The sequence below is a fragment of the Eleutherodactylus coqui genome, chromosome 1 (assembly GCF_035609145.1).
Source record: "Eleutherodactylus coqui strain aEleCoq1 chromosome 1, aEleCoq1.hap1, whole genome shotgun sequence".
Taxonomy (NCBI): domain Eukaryota; kingdom Metazoa; phylum Chordata; class Amphibia; order Anura; family Eleutherodactylidae; genus Eleutherodactylus; species Eleutherodactylus coqui.
Genome location: NC_089837.1, coordinates 253,010,274 through 253,029,297, shown reverse-complemented (window position 1 = coordinate 253,029,297; position 19,024 = coordinate 253,010,274).

Sequence of the window (19,024 nt, the reverse complement as noted above, 5' to 3'; positions counted from 1 at the left end):
CGACTCCACTGAATGCAATGGGCTGCCGGCGATCGCAGGATGAATGGTCGGAAAGGGGTTAAATATATAACCCCTTTCCTGCAATTCATCCAGAAATGTGTTACACTAAAAATATATACCGGCGTATAAGGCGACCGGGCGTATAAGACGACCCCCCAACTGTCACCTTATACGCCGGTAATACAGTGGAGCAAAGAATAAAAAGCATTACTTACGTTTTTAGATGATCTGCGGCGCTCCTGCAGGCTGTCACTCCCTCCTGGTCCACGGCAGACAAGCTTTCTCCACGAAAGACTTTAAATCCCTGCCTCCAGAAGCACATGTGCCTTCAGCCAATCACAGCCAATGACAATGATGTCATTGAATGGCTGTGATTGGCTGTGTTTCTGGAGGCGGGGATTTCAAGGCTTGAAATCCCCGCCTCCAGAAACACAGCCAATCACAGCCATTCAATGACATCATTGTCATTGGCTGTGATTGGCTGAAGGCACATGTGCTTCTGGAGGCAGGGATTTAAAGTCTTTCGTGGAGAAAGCTTGTCTGCCGTGGACCAGGAGGGAGTGACAGCCTGCAGGAGCGCCGCAGATCATCTAAAAACGTAAGTAATGCTTTTTATTCTTTGCTCCACTGTATTACCGGCGTATAAGGTGACAGTTGGGGGGTCGTCTTATACGCCCGGTCGCCTTATACGCCGGTATATATTTTTAGTGTAACACATTTCTGGATGAATTGCAGGAAAGGGGTTATATATTTAACCCCTTTCCGACCATTCATCCTGCGATCGCCGGCAGCCCATTGCATTCAGTGGAGTCGGCTGTATTGCCGCTCCATTGAATTCAATGGGCAAACATCGTTCTTCTCTGCTACAGCTGTTACAGCTGTGCCAGAGGAGGACGATCTTTATGCTGACAGTGGGGGGGGGGGGGGCACTCTTGCCGCTATTGTGGCTTAATAGTGGGACCTGTGAACTTGAGATGCAGCCCACCATGTAGCCCCTCGCCTGCCCTATCCGTCACTGTGTCATTCCCATCACTTTCCTGAATTGCCCAGATTTTCACACATGAAAACCTTAGCGAGCATCGGCGAAATACAAAAATGTTCCGGTCGCCCATTGACTTCAATGGGGTTCGTTGTTCGAAACGAACCCTCGAGCATCACGGGAAGTTCGTTACGAATAACGAACACCCGAACATTTTGGTGTTCGCTCATCTCTACACTCTACCCATTTCAGGGATTGCAAATTGGCTACACTCAGCTCCCCCTTGTTGGGAAGTATGAATATGTGCTTGTTGTTGTTGATGTCTTTTCAGGTTGGAGACCTACCCTGTTACCAAGGTAAATAGGCAGGTAACCGCACAGAAGCTCATGAATGAGGTAATCTGCAGATACGGGGTACCGGAAGTGATTGAGTCAAACAAAGGTACACACTTCACAGGTGAAATAATACAACACATCATGTCTGTTTTGGGTATATTCCAGGCTTTTCACACACCCTACCATCCGCGGAGTAGGGGGAAAGTAGATACAAAAGGCAATGAGGAAAATGGGCAAATCTTGAATTGAGTGTCTTCTATTAGTTTTTCTTTTTCTCAGGAGGGTACATGCCACAGTAGCTGAGTTTGGGGAATGATTCTCTTGTTAATTTTGTCATAGGTCTCTCCAAGGAATTGTCAATAATGCATTCTGCAGTCTCTGCTTTTCTCCCAGGTCCTACAGATGAGTGTCACAATCTTAAACCAGGTGACAGGGTCTATGTGAAAAAGTTTGAGAGAGAAACCCTGTTTGAATGTCCCTACCAGATGTTGCTCACCACCCCAACTGCAGTCAAACTTGAAGGAAAGCCCACTTGGATCCACACTTCGCACTGAAAGAACTCATGATCCTGCATATCCTTTACATGCTATAATGTGGTACAATTCCTCTAACACACCTTTGACTACTGTACACTAGCCCCCTGTTTCAGAACAAATGAATACAATCAAATGTGCAATATGAAGACTACACTGAGGGTGAGAATCTAACACTGCATCGTGCTAAGAGAGAAGTTGACGCTCCAGGTGGTAACTTTGATACACATGTATATATAGATACAATAGGAGTGCCAAGGGGGGTGCCAGATGAATTCAATTCTAGAGATCAGGTTAAAGCAGGTTTTGAGTCCTTATTTGCTTTTGTCACTGTTAATAATAATGTAGATTGGATGAATTATATCTATTACAATCAGCAGAGGTTTGTAAACTACACCAGGGATGCTTTGCAAGGGTTAGCTGACCAGTTAGGGCCCACTGCATCCATGGCGTTCCAAAATAGAATGGCCCTGGATGCGATTTTAGCAGAAAGAGGTGGGGTATGTAACTTCCTGTATGTGTATTAGCCCTTTGATCAAAAAGAGTATGAGTAAGGGACTGGACAATGTGACACCAACATTTCCCTTGTTTGAAAAAGATGAAGAGCCAGTTCCGATAATGACAACCAGATACGTTACCAGAAGAATGGAGAAATGTACTAGTACTGCGCCTGCCCTGGTCTCATAAGATGGACTGTCAGTGGAATTCCCATTTGCCTAGGGATAGTGCAGAAGACCTTAGGTTCCGGCGAGGGCATACCCTGTGGGGTGTTAACTTGTACAGATAGAGGGTATGGATGCCCGGAAATGAGCCCAGGGAATCCATGGCCTCCTTCTGAGGTGAGGTAGGGATCCCCCCCCCTTAGGAGTAGGGCCTTACGGGCAGTGGGGAAACCCTGACGCAAGGGAGAGGCGACCGAGGAAGAGTGCAAGGCCTGGTGCTTGATCTCCGTATTAAGTTTTTAGGGGGGTTTGAGAAGGATACATATATATCCTTGTAGGTAGAAAAGAAAACACTGGAATATATACATTTATATAGATATAGTTATGTGCCTTTCTTTTTATATGCATACTAACTTTATTCTCATATGTACTAACTCTATGAAAAACTTAATACTTCGCCTTATATCGGATATGCCAAGAGGCCTTGCAAGGCGAAGACAAAATGTATCTTGAACACAAGGAATAACCAGACACGAAGGCCGCGTGTACTTGGCTGTTTTTCCAGAGGCGCCGTAGCAAGATAACGACTGTTCAACTACGTACATAACTTTCACTGTCTCAGGCCGGAAATCCGGACTTCCCATATATGGTTATGCTGTGAATTTTAGCCAATGAGCCCATCACCCATTGCTAGTGATGAGACCAAAGGGTATAAGATCTCATGTAATCTGTAATAAAGGGGCAGCAGCGCAGTCATGTCCCCGTGTGAGGAACTATACCAGACCTCCGTGTGGTGTTTTCTTCTTTACCGCCGGCAGCGGGGCAAGTGGGGTGGGCCTGATTGGTGCTGTACTTAGAATTACCCTGACAGTAGTTCTTTTGCAATACCCTTGGATGACGTATTGTGTAAAGGAACGGCTTCGGGGTAACGGGTGGCATAGTCTACAACCACTAATATATGTTGGTGACCCCGGGCAGACTTTACCAAGGGCCCAAGTAGGTCCATAGCGATCCGCTCGAACGGCACCTCTATGATGGGCAAGGGCACTAAGGGGTTCTGGTAATGGGGCATAGGAGCTGTTATTTGACACTGCGGGCACGACTCACCGTAACGTTTTACATCACCATGTACCCCAGGCCAGAAAAAACGCTGAAGGATGCGTTCCTTAGTCTTTTCGCTCCCGAGATGACCTCCCAGCACATGCTTGTGCGCCAGGTCTAAGACCATCCTACGATAGGACTGAGGTACCACCAGCTGTTCCACAACCTCCCCACGGACCTTGTCAACCTGATACAACAATTCTTGGTTGACTGCAAGGTGTGGAAACACAGTATCAGCCCCTGGAAATTGAGGCTCCCCATTTATCACTTTAACATTTTCCCTGGCTTTTACTGAGGTGGGGTCTCGGAGCTGCTAAGTTCCGAAATTGGCACGTGAGACCTCTAAGTCAGGCATAGCAACTACTTCATCCTGTACCTCCGTCTCACCCGCCAATACTGTTAAGGGAAAGTTATCCCCATTCTCTTGGGTCACCCCTACTGCTGGAACCGTACCCTCAGGGTCAAACGGTTCGGGACACACATCATACACATTTGCATCATCATGAACCTTATTTGCAGACGACCCTCGGTGTCGCCACAAGTCCCAAAATAGGGGAAAGTCTCTCCCGAGGATCACGGTGTGCATTAAGGATTTTATGACGCCCACCTCATGGGTGGCAAGTCCACACGGAGTATCAAGTCGTACAAGGGCAATAGGATACTCCTTGGTGTCCCCATGCACACAAACAACCCCCATGCGACGGCTGGTGAAGGTTGTGGGATCGACCAGGCTGGAGTGCACCAGCGTAACCAAGCTCCCTGAGTCCAGTAGAGCCGTCACCGCAAAGTCATTCACCTTTAGGTGACATAATGGTCGATCAGTCTCTGACGCAGTCTCTGCAGAACACACTGGCCGTGCGAACATCGACCTCCGCCGGGCAGAGTCACAGTCCATTGGTTCCACGGTAAGTGGACAGTTGGCAGCAAGATGCCCGGGCTCATGACAGCGCCAACATCGTATGGAGGCCCGGTCTCCTTGGGGTTCTACCCGGGACCCGAATGTCCATTTGGGGCTCCTCCTCTGCCCCAAGCGATCCCCCTCTGAGCCGCCTCCCTTTGGGACACTTTTGACACCCCTTACATACGGGACAGTCTTACCAGGTGCTCCGGCCGACTGGCTGTTCCCGGGGTTGGAACGTCGAGGAGGCACGGCTTGCAGTAAGTCCTCCATGGCTTTATACCTCTCGACGAGGCTCACGAGTTGGTCCACGTCCTGGGGACCTCCTTGTCCCACCCAACGCTGGATTGCGGGGGGCAACGAGCGTATAAACTTATCCAGAACCACTTTCTGTACGATCTGTGCCGGGGACGACTCCTCCGGCTGCAGCCACTTTCTCACCAGGTGGAACAGGTCGTACATCTGGGAGCGAGCTGGTAGGTTGTCCGTGAAAGTCCAGGCGTGTACGCGTCGGGCCCGCACATGGGTGTCCACGCCCAAGCGTGCCAGGATCTCACCTTTGAGCCTATTATAGTCCTTGGCATCCTGCTCACCGAGGTCAAAGTAGGCCTTTTGGGGTTCTCCCGTCAGGAAAGGCGCTACTACCTCAGCCCACTGAGGCGCCAGTAACTTCTCCCTCTCGGCCACTCTCTCAAAGACCGCGAGATAGGCCTCGATGTCATCGGTGGGTGTCATCTTTTGTAAGGCCGCCTGTACCGCGGTACGGGTGGTGGGGAGCGAACCAGCCGATCTCTGCACACTTTGCGCCACCGCCAGGAGTTGCTCTTGCAGCTGTTGGTTAACCCGCTGTTGCTCCTGCAAGGCTAAACGATTGGCTTCCACCAGTAGAGCATTAGTCTCGGCCTGAGCTCTCATGGCCTCCTCATGGACTTTTTGCTGGGTCGCCGTCATTAGCGTCAGCTGTTTCATCAGATCCTCCATCTTGGCTGTATCTGATGGCTGTGCCATTGCAGCTTTCACCCAGGACATGGGGGGTTACAGCACTCTCCAGTCAATCTCTCTTGGGCGGTTGCCCTTAGCAACGGTTCTCCAGCTGCTGCAGCAAAATGTCCATTAATTGGTGTATGTCTCTTTAAGACCGCTGCCCGCATCCAAACACCATATGTGAGGGATTAGCGTTTAGGATCGGTAGCAACCTGGGCATAAGCAGTCAGAGACAGTGACACATAGGATAAAGTCTTTAGTCCAGGCTTTGCCTGGGTTTATTTCCAAGCAAACAAAGCAAAATACAGGCCTTTACATCAGGCAAACATAAAGTAAATCCTGCTCGTCTGAGCACTTACTATACATGGAGCGTCCCTGTCTACTCACTGATAACCAAAATGGCTCCTGCACACAGCCAGCCAGGACTCTCAGACCTGCAGAGGTCTCAGCTCTCCCCTAGGCCCTGTAGGCCCAGGCTTTATATGGCCTGGTACCAGCCTCACCTGATACGTGGGAGTAACCATCCCACCCTTCGCTCTGGTCACTCCAGGAAAAGCCGGCCCGGATTATGCGGCTTGGAGCCACTTACTTGCTACAACGTGTCAGTAACTTAGTGTTACTGACACCATACTGCCGGCTTCCTCCACCGAGCCCAGGCTGCTCGGTGGCACGTATCTGCCCAAGTGCCCCCTAAAGCCGCATAGGAGAGCATCCTAGGCGAAATGTAACGGCCCTCCAGCACTTTGCCGGTCACTGTCTCACACTATATATATATATATATATATATATATATGAATTTTTTTCATATGAACAGTTTTATAGATACCTGTCAATCAGCAACAGGCGGTGGGATTAGGCATTGAAAACTGTCAGTACATGAATATATGAATATTAATGAATCACGTGGACTCATAGATGTAGCAGAGTTTCATTTGAGATGTTTGAAATTATTTTATGATAATTTTCTCTGCCACATTTCTTTATCCTTTTAATTGCTTTGTAATAAGTATTATGAAAAAAGAATATTTTTTTAATGGCTTAAAATGAGATAGCTTGCCACAGAAAGTTATTATACAAAAGTTAAAGGAGTATTCCAGTTCTGAAGTGATTTTTTTAAAATTCCAGCTGTTAAAGCCGTTTGTGATATGTTTATGCACAGGTGGTTATGAGTATAATTCGGCCAGTTATTTCCCCCCTTTCATGTCCTCGATTGCTGATGTTTTCCCGCATCTCTATTTTCCAAGATAGCAGCTGCATCCCTTGCTGACATGCAGCTTCAAACTACATTTACCACAATTTCCTGCTCTGTATTTGCTTCCTGTGCATGAACTGAGCGCTACCTTCTTATTGGTCAGCAATCCGGTCCTGAATCCGTTCCTTCTGAGCAAGCCCGACTGGAATATCTACAGTTGGTATCCAGGGCAACCTGTGAACAAACACTTCAATGCCAGGAGAAGGTGATGGTTTATGGAACTACAGACACAAAACATTTGATTAGCATTTATTTGACAGCAACTTTGTGTAAGCAGAATATCCGTTTAAATTTTTCTACAATTTCTACAAACTCTGTAATCTAATGTTTTCCAAAACTGCTCAACTGATCAATATAAGGCCGCCTGCAGAAGGCCGGGTTGGATCCGGCTGCTAGAATTCTCGCAGCGGGACCCGACCCGAGCGCCTGCAGAGAGCAGCGCGGAACTCACCTGCTCCCGCAGTTCCGGCTCTTTCACGTGCCGACTGCCAGCGCATGCGCAGACCGGAGCCGGCGGCCGGGGAGTGACGTTTCTGTGCGGGGCTCGCAGAATTAGAGCATGCTGCGGTTTGTTTTCTGCGCGTGATTTCGCGCAGACAAACCATGGCTGTCTGCATAGGATTGCGTATTGTAATGCAATCCTATGCAGGCGTGTATGGGCGAAAATTCTGCGGGGAATCCCGCTGCGGAATTTCCGCCCGTCTGCAGGAGGCCTAAGTTTGAGACCACTGATATCAGCATTTTTGTTGCTATATTGTAGTTCCCACAGCTTGGGCACTATTAGCGACCTGATAAGTTCCCTTTAATACTATACATTTAAGGGAGAATGTTTCATGAGATTACAACCCTGGCACCAAGGCGCTGTTTACCTTGCCAGTGCCAAAATGATACGTGTATACAACGTTCGGTGCCAGTGAGTGGGACCAGAGAAGTAGAAGCTTGGTGTTATGATGCTAAATGGTCTTGTAGAGGTAGGATCCAACTTGATCTAGCATGGTATTCTGAGAAAAAAAAAATTCTAGGATGACTACAGTATTCACAGTCATGTCTTCAAAGCATAATCTATGTTAGTTCCACAGCATGAGCTACACCAGTTGTCATCTTGTCCTGTTTCTCAGATACCTGAGTTAGATTTTAATAATATAAAACTGACAGTGCATTTGACATGTTTTCATAGCTTCTTTTCAGCAGTAGAAAACTTCTTTGACTATTACTGCTGGATATGGCGTTCATGGTTATGAATTGCTAAATTCTACTTGCTCTGTATACTATACATGGAAAGGCAAGCATATGTGAAAATTAATTATTAAATTAGTTGGTCAGTGATGTGAGGAGCTAATGCTTGACTTCTTTACATTTGTTTTTCAGTGCTGGAAATTCCTAAGTGATGTTTTTCTGTCATGTCACTAGTAGGCAAAAGAAAGCTACGGCAGCTGTACAGTGTGACGAGCGCAAATCTGAGCTAACTGTATCATTGTCAGCATTCACTGTCACAAATGTTTATAATAGAAGGTCTGGTAAGTACACTGGTGGATACAGTTGCATAAAATACAGTCTTACGATATGCATGACATACTGTTGTGAATGCAGTGCTAAACAGCTTTTTGTACATTAAATCTGAAAAAGGTATAGAAAAAAGATAATGCATAAATTACACAAAATCTCAGTGATGACTGGCATTCCTATAAAATCTAGCCTTAATGCATTCCTCTAGCATTTATTCTGTTTATTCATGCGAGATTACAAACACACCATGGAAAATGTATTTTAGCAACGTGTACCATAATCGTAATTATTTAAATCTCTTTATTTAAATCCCCTTGATGTACCTTGATACCTTGATGGTTTATGCATTTGAGATATTTAACACTTGGAAGCAGGCTTTTATCCTCTTCCCATGTTATTTTACATAATATTGCTTGGTTTAGTAGGATAGTTTAGGATACACAGCTACGTGGAGTGCACCATGCAGGCTTCCAGCCTATTACTGACGCCAGTAATATTATATCAGGTGACTGTCCTGCACCTTCAAACTGTATGACACAAAGCACACTCTAGGCTGCCCCAACATTTCAGGACCAGACTGCTTCAGCAAAAGTAATAATTAATTAATACGAAGTAGCCACCCCCATGAATGGTAGGTGGGTGAGTGGCTTTTCTTGATTCATTCATTGAAGAGGAAATAATCACAAACACACTTGGCAAGGATTTTACTCCTTGCCAAGTGTGTTTGTCATTATTTTCTCTTCCCGACACACACAGTGAGCCAGTAGTTCCCGATTTGAGCCATACATGTATGATGCTGATTGCCAGGGATTCAGAAGCTGATTCCACAGTAATCAGGCTGGGATCACATCTGTAATTTATGGCCGCAGTTCCATTGCAACTAACAGCGTGAAACTTAGCTCTGTTCGTGGTGATTTAACCCTTTAGATGCCACTGTCAATGCAGACAGCGATATCTAGAGGACTTGTAGAGGGAATAGACTCCCTTGTTCACACCATCATCACTTCTATGATGCAATCATGGTGTGCCAATGGTTATGTCATGTATGGTGGCCTGTAAGGATCACTGTTATCACTGACAGCAGTAGGCCATACTGTTAGTGATGAGAATGTAGATTGAAATGAAAAAGGAGGTAGAGCAACTCCCTGGTGGTGTATGTAGAATTGAATATGTTACTGTTGGCCCTGGTATAGGGTCTAGGTGACAATTGTGGACTGGAGATCTGTCTGGAGGTGCTGCCAAACAGATTGGTGCCTATGTGAGCAAGGTATTGTACTGGTACAGAAGTGTAGGTAAAACTACTGGTACAACACTCCAAAACTTTCTGAAGCACAGTTATAGATAATTGTAGTTTTATTGGAGGATATTAAAAGACAGCAATAGTCACTACAATAGTCATGAAAAACAAAGAGTATATGGAGGAATAAATGGAGGGTCTAACATAAACCAGATGACGAAACAAAAAAATATATAAGGCACAAAAGTGTTATAAAATATAGATAGATATAGAACTGATAAGTACAATATGTACAGGGTGCATAGAAGTACAGTCAAACCTCTAGTTTTATTGGTAATCCGTCGGCTAAACCTGAAACCAATGAAACTCGAGGCAATTATTTCTATAGGAATCAATGTAAATCTAATTAATTTGTTCTAGACATTCCAAAAAAAACACACCAAACCACATTTTTGTACAGCGTTTAGCACTGCTTTTTCAGCGCTGCACTAAACCCTGTACACCGCTCCCATTCATTTCAATGGGGCTGTTAACGCAAGCGTCAAAACACAGCGTTTCCAATGCTGAGCCATGACAGCGATGCATGTTCTATCTTTGGCCATTTTTGGCCCTGCGTCACCCATTGAAATGAACGGGCAGTGGTTTAAGCGCTGCCGAAAATGCAGCACAACTTGGTACGGCGTTTTTGGCAGCGCTAAACGCCCTAGCTACACTACCTGAGAGAGAAAAAAATCAATACTCACCTTGCAGGTGCCGTTGGTGTCCCGGGGGCTGCTCTTCCGACCTCCATGCATGCTGCTGGGCACTTGTCAAGCTGGCAGAGCATCTTTCTAGTGATGGGGATCCCCCGTCTCCAGCAAGAGATTGCTCTGATTCACAATCTGTGATTCTGATTCACAGCCACCGCTAGATGCTCCAATCACAGCTATTCATCCATGAACAAAGCATAAACAGCACCCTTCAAAGTCTGCAATAGAGAGGCTAATTTTTCCCTGTAAGGAAGGAGGACGAGACCTTGTAGACATAATAAACTTACAGTACAAACAAATACAGACATTGCGAAAGTTCTCTTACAGAAAACAAGAGACATCACAGCTACATAAAGCAGTTGCAGTGTCCGAGGAGCAGGCCCACAGCCGAGCAAATAGTAGGATAGATTGAGGCCTTGTCACGGGGCTCTACCATCTCCTCACCTGGGGCGAGCACGGGACTCGTTCAAGTTACTGCTGGGGGAGTTTCACAGGGATAATCCAAATGGTGGTTTACCTGAATGTCCTTTGTCACTCGTGACACCACCATTCCTTACTCTGCAGTTAATCCAGATGGCAGAAAAATAAGTTGTCCACACACAGGGAAACATTTAAAGCAAAGCCGGGAACGGTCGGCAGTGCTCCTTTACTTGAACATATTAGTCCAATGGTAATATACACGCCAGCAGGAAAAATGTTGCAAAGCACAAAGTGGTGTGACAGGGAAGATTCACAGGATGACAGATGAGTCCACAGGCCATGTTATCTGGGGGTTCTGTTCCCGGCCAATCTCCTTCACTCTCTCCAACTCTGTACCAATCAATACTCACATGTGGCAGACAGGCATTCTACACTGCATGGCGGCTCCTCTCTCTCTCTCTTACAGTGTTTAGGGGTAACACTGGTATCTCCTGGGTAAAGCAGGCCCAGGGTAGGCTGGTGGATACCTTTCAGACTCTTCCATTCCGGACCACACAGAGCAGATGATGTCTATATGGCTCACTCGCAGAACAACACTCTCCTGTCCTAACTCTTGCAAGTCCGGAACAGATCTTTTTCCAGACACTTTGCAATATGAAGCACGATCACGTTACATACAACATGGTACATTTTTTAAACATAACCCAGACGTTAACCCATTCAGTGCGGCAGCTATGCAATACACATCATATTCATGCAACATAGAAGACACAGACGACATGTAGGCACAAGACAAATGCATTCACACTTATGGGGGGGCCCTGTTAATTCTGGGCCACTACACAGTAAGTCTAGCAGTCAGGAACAATATACCATTAAGCTTCCATTCTTGTAATTTAGACATTGCATAACACAGGAAAAATTCTGACACCCTTAAGTTATCATGGGCCAAGGAGGAGTTCAATGGTAGGCATGCCTTTGATCTAGTCGGGATCATGTTGACAAAATTACATCAAACAGTAACCTCTTTGGAGAAACAGAGGGGTTCATGATTGCCGTACAGGATCAAGTCATAAACACGCAAAACTATAGAAATGTATCCTAAAAGATATCACACTTACTGATAACATGTGCAGTAAATGCCACATCGTGGCAGAAATAATAAAAAACATCACCTTCAGTTGCAAGCTCTTGGCACCAACAGATTATTTACACAGACATAATCAAATATAATCCAACAAGAACTCGTATACAAGCACAAACTATCAGACACTCATATTCCATAGTACAAATACAGTCCACAGACAACCCACAAATTGTACTATGACTGAGCCATAATCACAGACAAAACAATCCACCACAACATACCAGACATCACACTCATTGACAAACATAAGAAAACCACATCCATCATAGACATATCCATTCCAACATTCACCATACATACACTGAGAAAATCAATACATACATTCAACTCGTACAAAAGGGGAGATGCCTGTGGAGAATGGATAGGGTACTTATTGTGCCTACCATCCTTTCTACCATGGGGGTTGTACCACATGCACTACACAAAAGTGTAGAAACTTTAAATCTAAGCAAAAACAAATTCATGTTGCTGCAGAAAGCAGCTGTTCTAAATATAAGTCCCATTGTCAGGAAGTTTCTAGACCTGGACACACACAAACAACACACAGGTTTAATTTTTGAATTGCATTGGTCGCTCTACCTTGACCATTGTCCAGCTTAGCACTTGGTCCGGAAAAAAAAAAATCACAGAGGTGAGAGAAAAAATGCACGAAAACATAACTCACAGAAAAAGAAGCCAAATATGTGTCACCTGATAAACTGCAGGGCAGGCTTAATCAGCATATCCCCTAGTAGCATGCAGAATACACAGGTAATACAGGGCAATCCACTGCTTTGCCAGTAGGGGTTGTATTCTTCTATGGTGTTGCGCACTTATCGATGGCTGGCATCCTTGGTATCAGTTCATATATGAGGACAATGTTGTCTGCAGTCACCCCTCCCCTAATCTGGGTTGAATTGAGTGGCTGCACATGAGTCTGCACATGAGCATTTAGCTCCCTCTTATTGCAATCTGGCTTTCTGCATGCTACTAGAGGATATGCTGATTGAGCCTGCCCTGCAGTTTATCAGGTGATGCATATTTGGCTTCTTTTTCTGTGAGTTAACCAAATTAAAGATTTGGTGTGCAGTTATAAAAGTAATAAATAAGCAATACCAGGAATATAACAATGTATTTCAAATATGAGCAGATTGCCAAATGGTTTAACCTGTCTGAACGTGACACAATGGAAAGGAGGGGGGGGGAATATAGGAATAGGAGCAGATAGTGAAAATGGCGAGTTTTTACACTTACAAACTGTACATAGAGAAAAGATAGATGGAATGTTTAAATACACACAGGGATATCATAGTTACAATAAAGACATAAAAATCTCTGTTATGAACACTGTACTTCAAACAGCTATTGTTGCTGTTGGATCGCTGCTTGTTTATGCGACATCTTAATGACTGGGTACTTCAGCCCACGTAGTATAGACGGCATTCCAAGAGATAAATGACGCTTCTTATATATTTGTATTTATTTATATGTTTTTTTTCTTTTTGTTGTATATATTATTGATATAGCTATGCACCTTGTACATATTCTTTGACTTCTATTGGCTGTATATCCATCTATATCTTGCAACACTTGTGTATATATTTTTATTTTGTTTAACAGATTATGTTAGATACTCCACTTATCCCTCCATATACTGTTTTTTATGACTATTTCAATTTTTGACTACTGTAGTGTACTAACCCAGCCATACTAAGGAAGAGGCCATGCCTTGAAAAAATGTTTTTGCTGGCTTTTAATTTCATTTAATGAAAGCTATACTTATCTATAATTGTGCTTCAAAAAGTTTGGGAGTGTTGTGCTTTATATCAGTAGTTTTACCTACTCTTCTCCACCTGTGATGAGGATGTTACAGTGCAAGATAATACACTGTACTACATAAGTAGTAAGTATTATTCAAGTGATCAAAGGATTGCATCTTCAAGTCCTGTTGTGGGACAAACAAATGTGATAAAAAAAGAAATACAAAATATTTTCAAGTGTAAACCCCTCCCTCCAAAAAATAAATATGAATATCGCCATTTTTCCAATAAAACACTATTTATTATTCGTAAAATGCAAATAAGCCCACACCCACATACACAAATTTGGAATCAATACGTTCGTAATGATTGGAACTAAATAATTATTTGATCTGGTTGGATGAAAGCTGTAACTGGGCGGTGAACTTACAGGGCTACAGTCTATTCAGAAAGGATCATAAAATAACAGAGAAGTGAATGGGTTTATCTTTATGTAAAATCCTGTTTAAAGCCCACGCTGTAGAAAGATATATTTGAGGGAGATGAAAATGTTAAGTCTATATGGGTAGAGATACATGGAGGGAAAAATAATAAAAATCCTTATTTTGGTTTTCTTTAGGCCACCAAATAGAACAGAAGCCACTGAAAATCTATTATTGAAGCAAACAGATGAAGCAGCAAATCACAATGAGGTAATTATCATGGGGGACTTAAACTATCCAGATATAAACTGGGAAGCTAAAACCTTTGGATCTCATAAAAATAACAAGTTTCCGTCAATAACTAAAGATAATTACCTTACTTAACTTGTACAGGACTCAACTAGAAGGATGCTCATTGTGGACTTAATATAAACCAACAGATCTGACAAAATAACAGGAGGGCAAGTTGAGGGGCAACTGAGAAATAGTGACCATAATATAATAAATTTCCAATTGTCTTTCAAAAGGGAGATTTAATCGAGAAGCTACGAAAATGCTAAACTTTAGTAAGGCAAAGTTCGATCAGCTAAGAGATGCCCTTAACCTTACTAACTGGGACAATATCCTCAAAAATGAGATTACAGACAATAAATGGAAAATGTCTAAAAACATCTTCAATACTTACTGAGAGCAGTTCATACCTTTACAGGAGTAAAAGGGTTAGGAATAGGAGGAATGCAATGTGGCTCAATAAAGATGTAAAGAGGGCCATAAATAACAAAAAGAGAACATTTAAACTACTAAAAGAAGAAGGCAGTGAGGAAGCACTAACAACCTATAAGGAAAAAGCAGATAAAAGCAGCAAAGGTGGAGACAGAAAGACCTATTGCCAAAGAGAGTAAAACTAACGCTAAACTGTTGTTTAACTATATAAATAGTAAAAAGCCTAATAGTGAAAGAGTTGCCCCTTTAATAAATAATGTGGGAAAAATTGTAGAGGGTGATGAGGAGAAAGCAAATCTATTAAATAGTTTTTTCTACTGTTTATTCACAGGGGAAAATGAAATGTCAAATTAGATGCAGAGTAATAAAGTAAACTCTATTAAATGTCACTAGTCTAACCCAGGAAGAAGATTAAGAAGATTAAAATAGACAAATTGCGATGTCCCAATTTCATACATCCCCCGGTTCTAAGAGAATTAAGTAATGTGATAGATAGATCATTGTTTCTTATAATTTAGGACTCCATAGTAATGGGACTGTTTCACAAAAAGAGGTCAAAAAGTTAACCTGGAAACTACAGGCCAGTAAGTCTTAATTTTATTGTGAGTGAAATGTTTGAAATGCTATCCTGGAATATAGCTGTATTTCTCCATACCGGTATGGGTTTTTAAGTGATTGCTCCTGTCAAATCAATCTGAGATGCTTCTATGAGGAGGTAGACTTCTAGATTGGACCAGGGAGAGTAATTGGATCCTGTGTATCTGGCTTTATCTAAAGTGTTTGATACTATATCGCATAAAATGTTGATATATAAAATGAGAATGCTTGGTCTGAGTGAGAATGTGTGTAAGTGGTTAAGTAACTGGTTCAATGATAGAAAGCAAAGTGTTATTAATGGTACATTCTCTTATTGGGTCACCATTACTAGTGTGGGTCACTAGTACTACCACAAGGGTCAGTATTGGGGCCTATTCTTTTTATTATATTAATGACATGGTAGAAGGATTGCACAGTAATTAACACAAAAGAGGGCCAAATGCAATTGCAAGAGGATATGGATAAGTAGGAGGCTTGGACAAAAAAGTCGCAAATGATGTTTAACACTGATAAATATAAGGTTATGCAATGGTGCAGCGGAAATACATGTCACTATTACATACTAAATGGAAAATCACTGGGCAAAACTGACATGGAACAGGACTTTAGTTAACTGTAAACTTAACTAGAGCAATCAGTGTCAGGCAGGTGCTGCCAGGGCAAATAGGATCATTGGGTGCATCCAAAGAGGTATAGGGGCACATGATAAGAACATTGTTCTTCCTCTTTACAAGTCACTGATCAAACCACACATGGAATATTGGGTTTTGGGCATCGGTACTCAAGACAGACATATCAGATCTTGAGTGGGTTCAAAGGTGGGCAATTAAAGTAATAAATGCAATGGGCTGACTACAATACCCAGAGAGGTGATCAAAATTGGGGTCATTTAGTTTAGAAAAAAATACAGCTGAGGGGTGACCCAATAACTATATACTGATATATCAGGGGTCAATATAAAGATCTCTGCCACAATCTATTTATACCCAGGCTCTACGTCTAAAAGAAAGAGGATTTCACCACCAACATAGAAAGGGATTCTTTACCGTAAGAGCAGTAAGACTGAATTCGATAAAAGAGTTCCTTTCTTCAGCGTTACAATATTACATGCTATAATCGCTAATTATTTCAGAAGCGTTGTTCATACAGGGATTCTTCTGATTGCTATACTTGGAGTCAGGAAGGAATTATATTCTCTTAAATGAGGAAAATTGGCTTCTACCTCATGTTTTTTTTTCTATGGATGAACATTGGGTAGGTAATAAGCTGAACTAGATGGACATGTGTGTTTTTCAGCTGATCATACTATGTTACTGTGTTATCCTATCTTGCAAAAATGTGTTCTTCATCCCCGCGGGGGTCATCGCAGCGGCGGACAGGTAAGTATATATATGTATATTTTTTTTAAACACAAAAATTTTTCCTTTTCAGGGAAGGGCTTATATGTAAAGCCCTTCCCTGAAAAAGAATGCAGGGGTGCCAGCAGACCATTGTTTTCAATGGAGCCGCCGGCAGCAGCTGTGGCTCCATTGAAAACAATGCATGGACCTGCATTCACGTGAGTTTTTGCACGTACATGGGTGCGCACCTATGTACGCACAAAAACATGCTCATGTGAAGCCACCCTTAGACACATTTGTACATGCCCAAGCACATTGGCAGACGCAACTAAAAAGAAACAGATGGGGTAACAGAACAGGGCACCTATTAGCTAATCTGGCTAAACAGCGACAACCATATAGGCCAATCCTAGCCTTGAGGCACCCTGATATGGGCAGCTTAATAACCAGTCAAGAGGGGGTGACCCAGATATTATATGATTATTTTGAGGATCTTTAAAGAGCTGAACCGTCAAACACCTGAGATATACAAGATTTTTTGAAAGTAGTGAGCTTGCCTAAACTTACAGATGAACAAATATCTTTACTAGAGGACACCATACAGGAGGAAGAGGTGGGGAAGTAATTGCGGCATCGGCGGGGGGAAAGTCACGGGGACCAGATGGGTTCTCCGCAGAATACTATAAAATACTCAAAGCAGATCTAGTACCAACCCTATAGCGCAATATATATAAGCGGAAAGGAAATAGAGGACTTTGGGGCTTCTAGAACCATCTTACTCCCCAAACCCAGCAAGGACGCTACTGACCCACACTCCTATATGCCGATAGCCTTACTTAACTGTGACTATAAATTTTTGTCCAAGATACTAGCAGATAGGCTTCAGAATATTCTTGCATCCATACTCGACCCATCTCAGAAAGGTTTTACAGACGGAAAAAGTGATTTAAAAAACATTAGAGCAGCAATAGCGGCGACAGTTGTTATGCAGAATCCTAATAGCCCAGTGGCATTGCTTCTGAGCTTAGACTCCGAAAAAGCCTTTGATAAAATGGCTTGGCCATATTTGAGCGCAGTACTGAGGTGGTGTGGTTTTGGACAGATCTACACAAACTATATAAGCATGACACACACAAATGCTACAACTATACTCACAGTCAACGGTCTCAATACCCCGACTATTGACCTATTTAAAGGAGCCAGACAATGCTGCCCGCTATCCCCATTGCTTTTTAACCTATCCATAGACCCGCTACTTAGATATCTAACAAAAACCACATCATTTATGGGAATCCGATATGCCGACATGGAAATTAAAGTGGATGCATATATCCATATTCGGGAACAGGACCATATAGATCCAGGGGTGGGGAAGTGGTTGGGGGATGACCCCAATCTTACTCCTGAAATGATTCTAAATCAATGTCCTTGGCCTACAAGTATCTACCCTCTGCCAGATTCCTGGAGATGAGATTACAGGTCACTCACATATCATACTTAACCCTAGTGAGAGGGCATTTTATAGGAATTTATTTTACCCCAAATTGTTTTAAGTGTGGAGCCCCAAACCCTAATCTATTTCATAGTCTGTGGGCTTGCCCCAGAATCCAGGCCTTTTGGTTTAGAATTCAAGAATACACTAAAACGTACTTAATAGGGATGAGCTCGCTAAGGCACTACTCGCTCGAGTAATGTGCCTTAGCCGAGTATCTCCCCGCTCGTCCCGAAAGATTCGGGTACCGCCGCGGGGCGGGGAGCTCTGGGGGAGAGCAGGGACGAAAGGAGGGGAGATCTCTCTCTCCCTCTCTCCCGCCCGCTCTCCCCCGCTCCCCGCCGCAACTCACCTGACAGCTGCGGCGGCCCCCGAATCTTTAGGGACGAGCAGGGAGATACTCGGCTAAGGCACATTACATGAGCGAGTAGTGCCTTAGCGAGTATACTCGCTCATCCCTAGTACTTAACTAATTTTTGCCCGCAAGACCCTCTGTGGGCAATATTTGGGTACGTGGACCCAGACAAGTATCACTGTTCGGCAGGTGCTCGCAAACTTTTGCACTTGGTGGCGGCAGCTGGGTTGATGGCTATTCTACAAATGTGGATACAATCGATAATCCACCCTTTTAAGTTATTCCTTTCTGTTCCAGATGGACTGGGCTGAAACATCGCTTTTCAAAGAGAGAATGGTGCAGTCAGTTTTTGCAACCTGGGAGAGCTTTGTTTGGATGCTGCCACAGAGGGTAAAAGAAAAATTAAGAACTGTTTTTATTATACGTGTTGTTTACAGGAACAAATAGCACTGGGAGATTCTCCTGTTTAGGTGTGTTATGTTGCCGTGCCGAGGCCGTGCAGAACCATCAGATAGGTAGAGGTCTGTTTTGTATTTATAAAGCAGCCACAAGT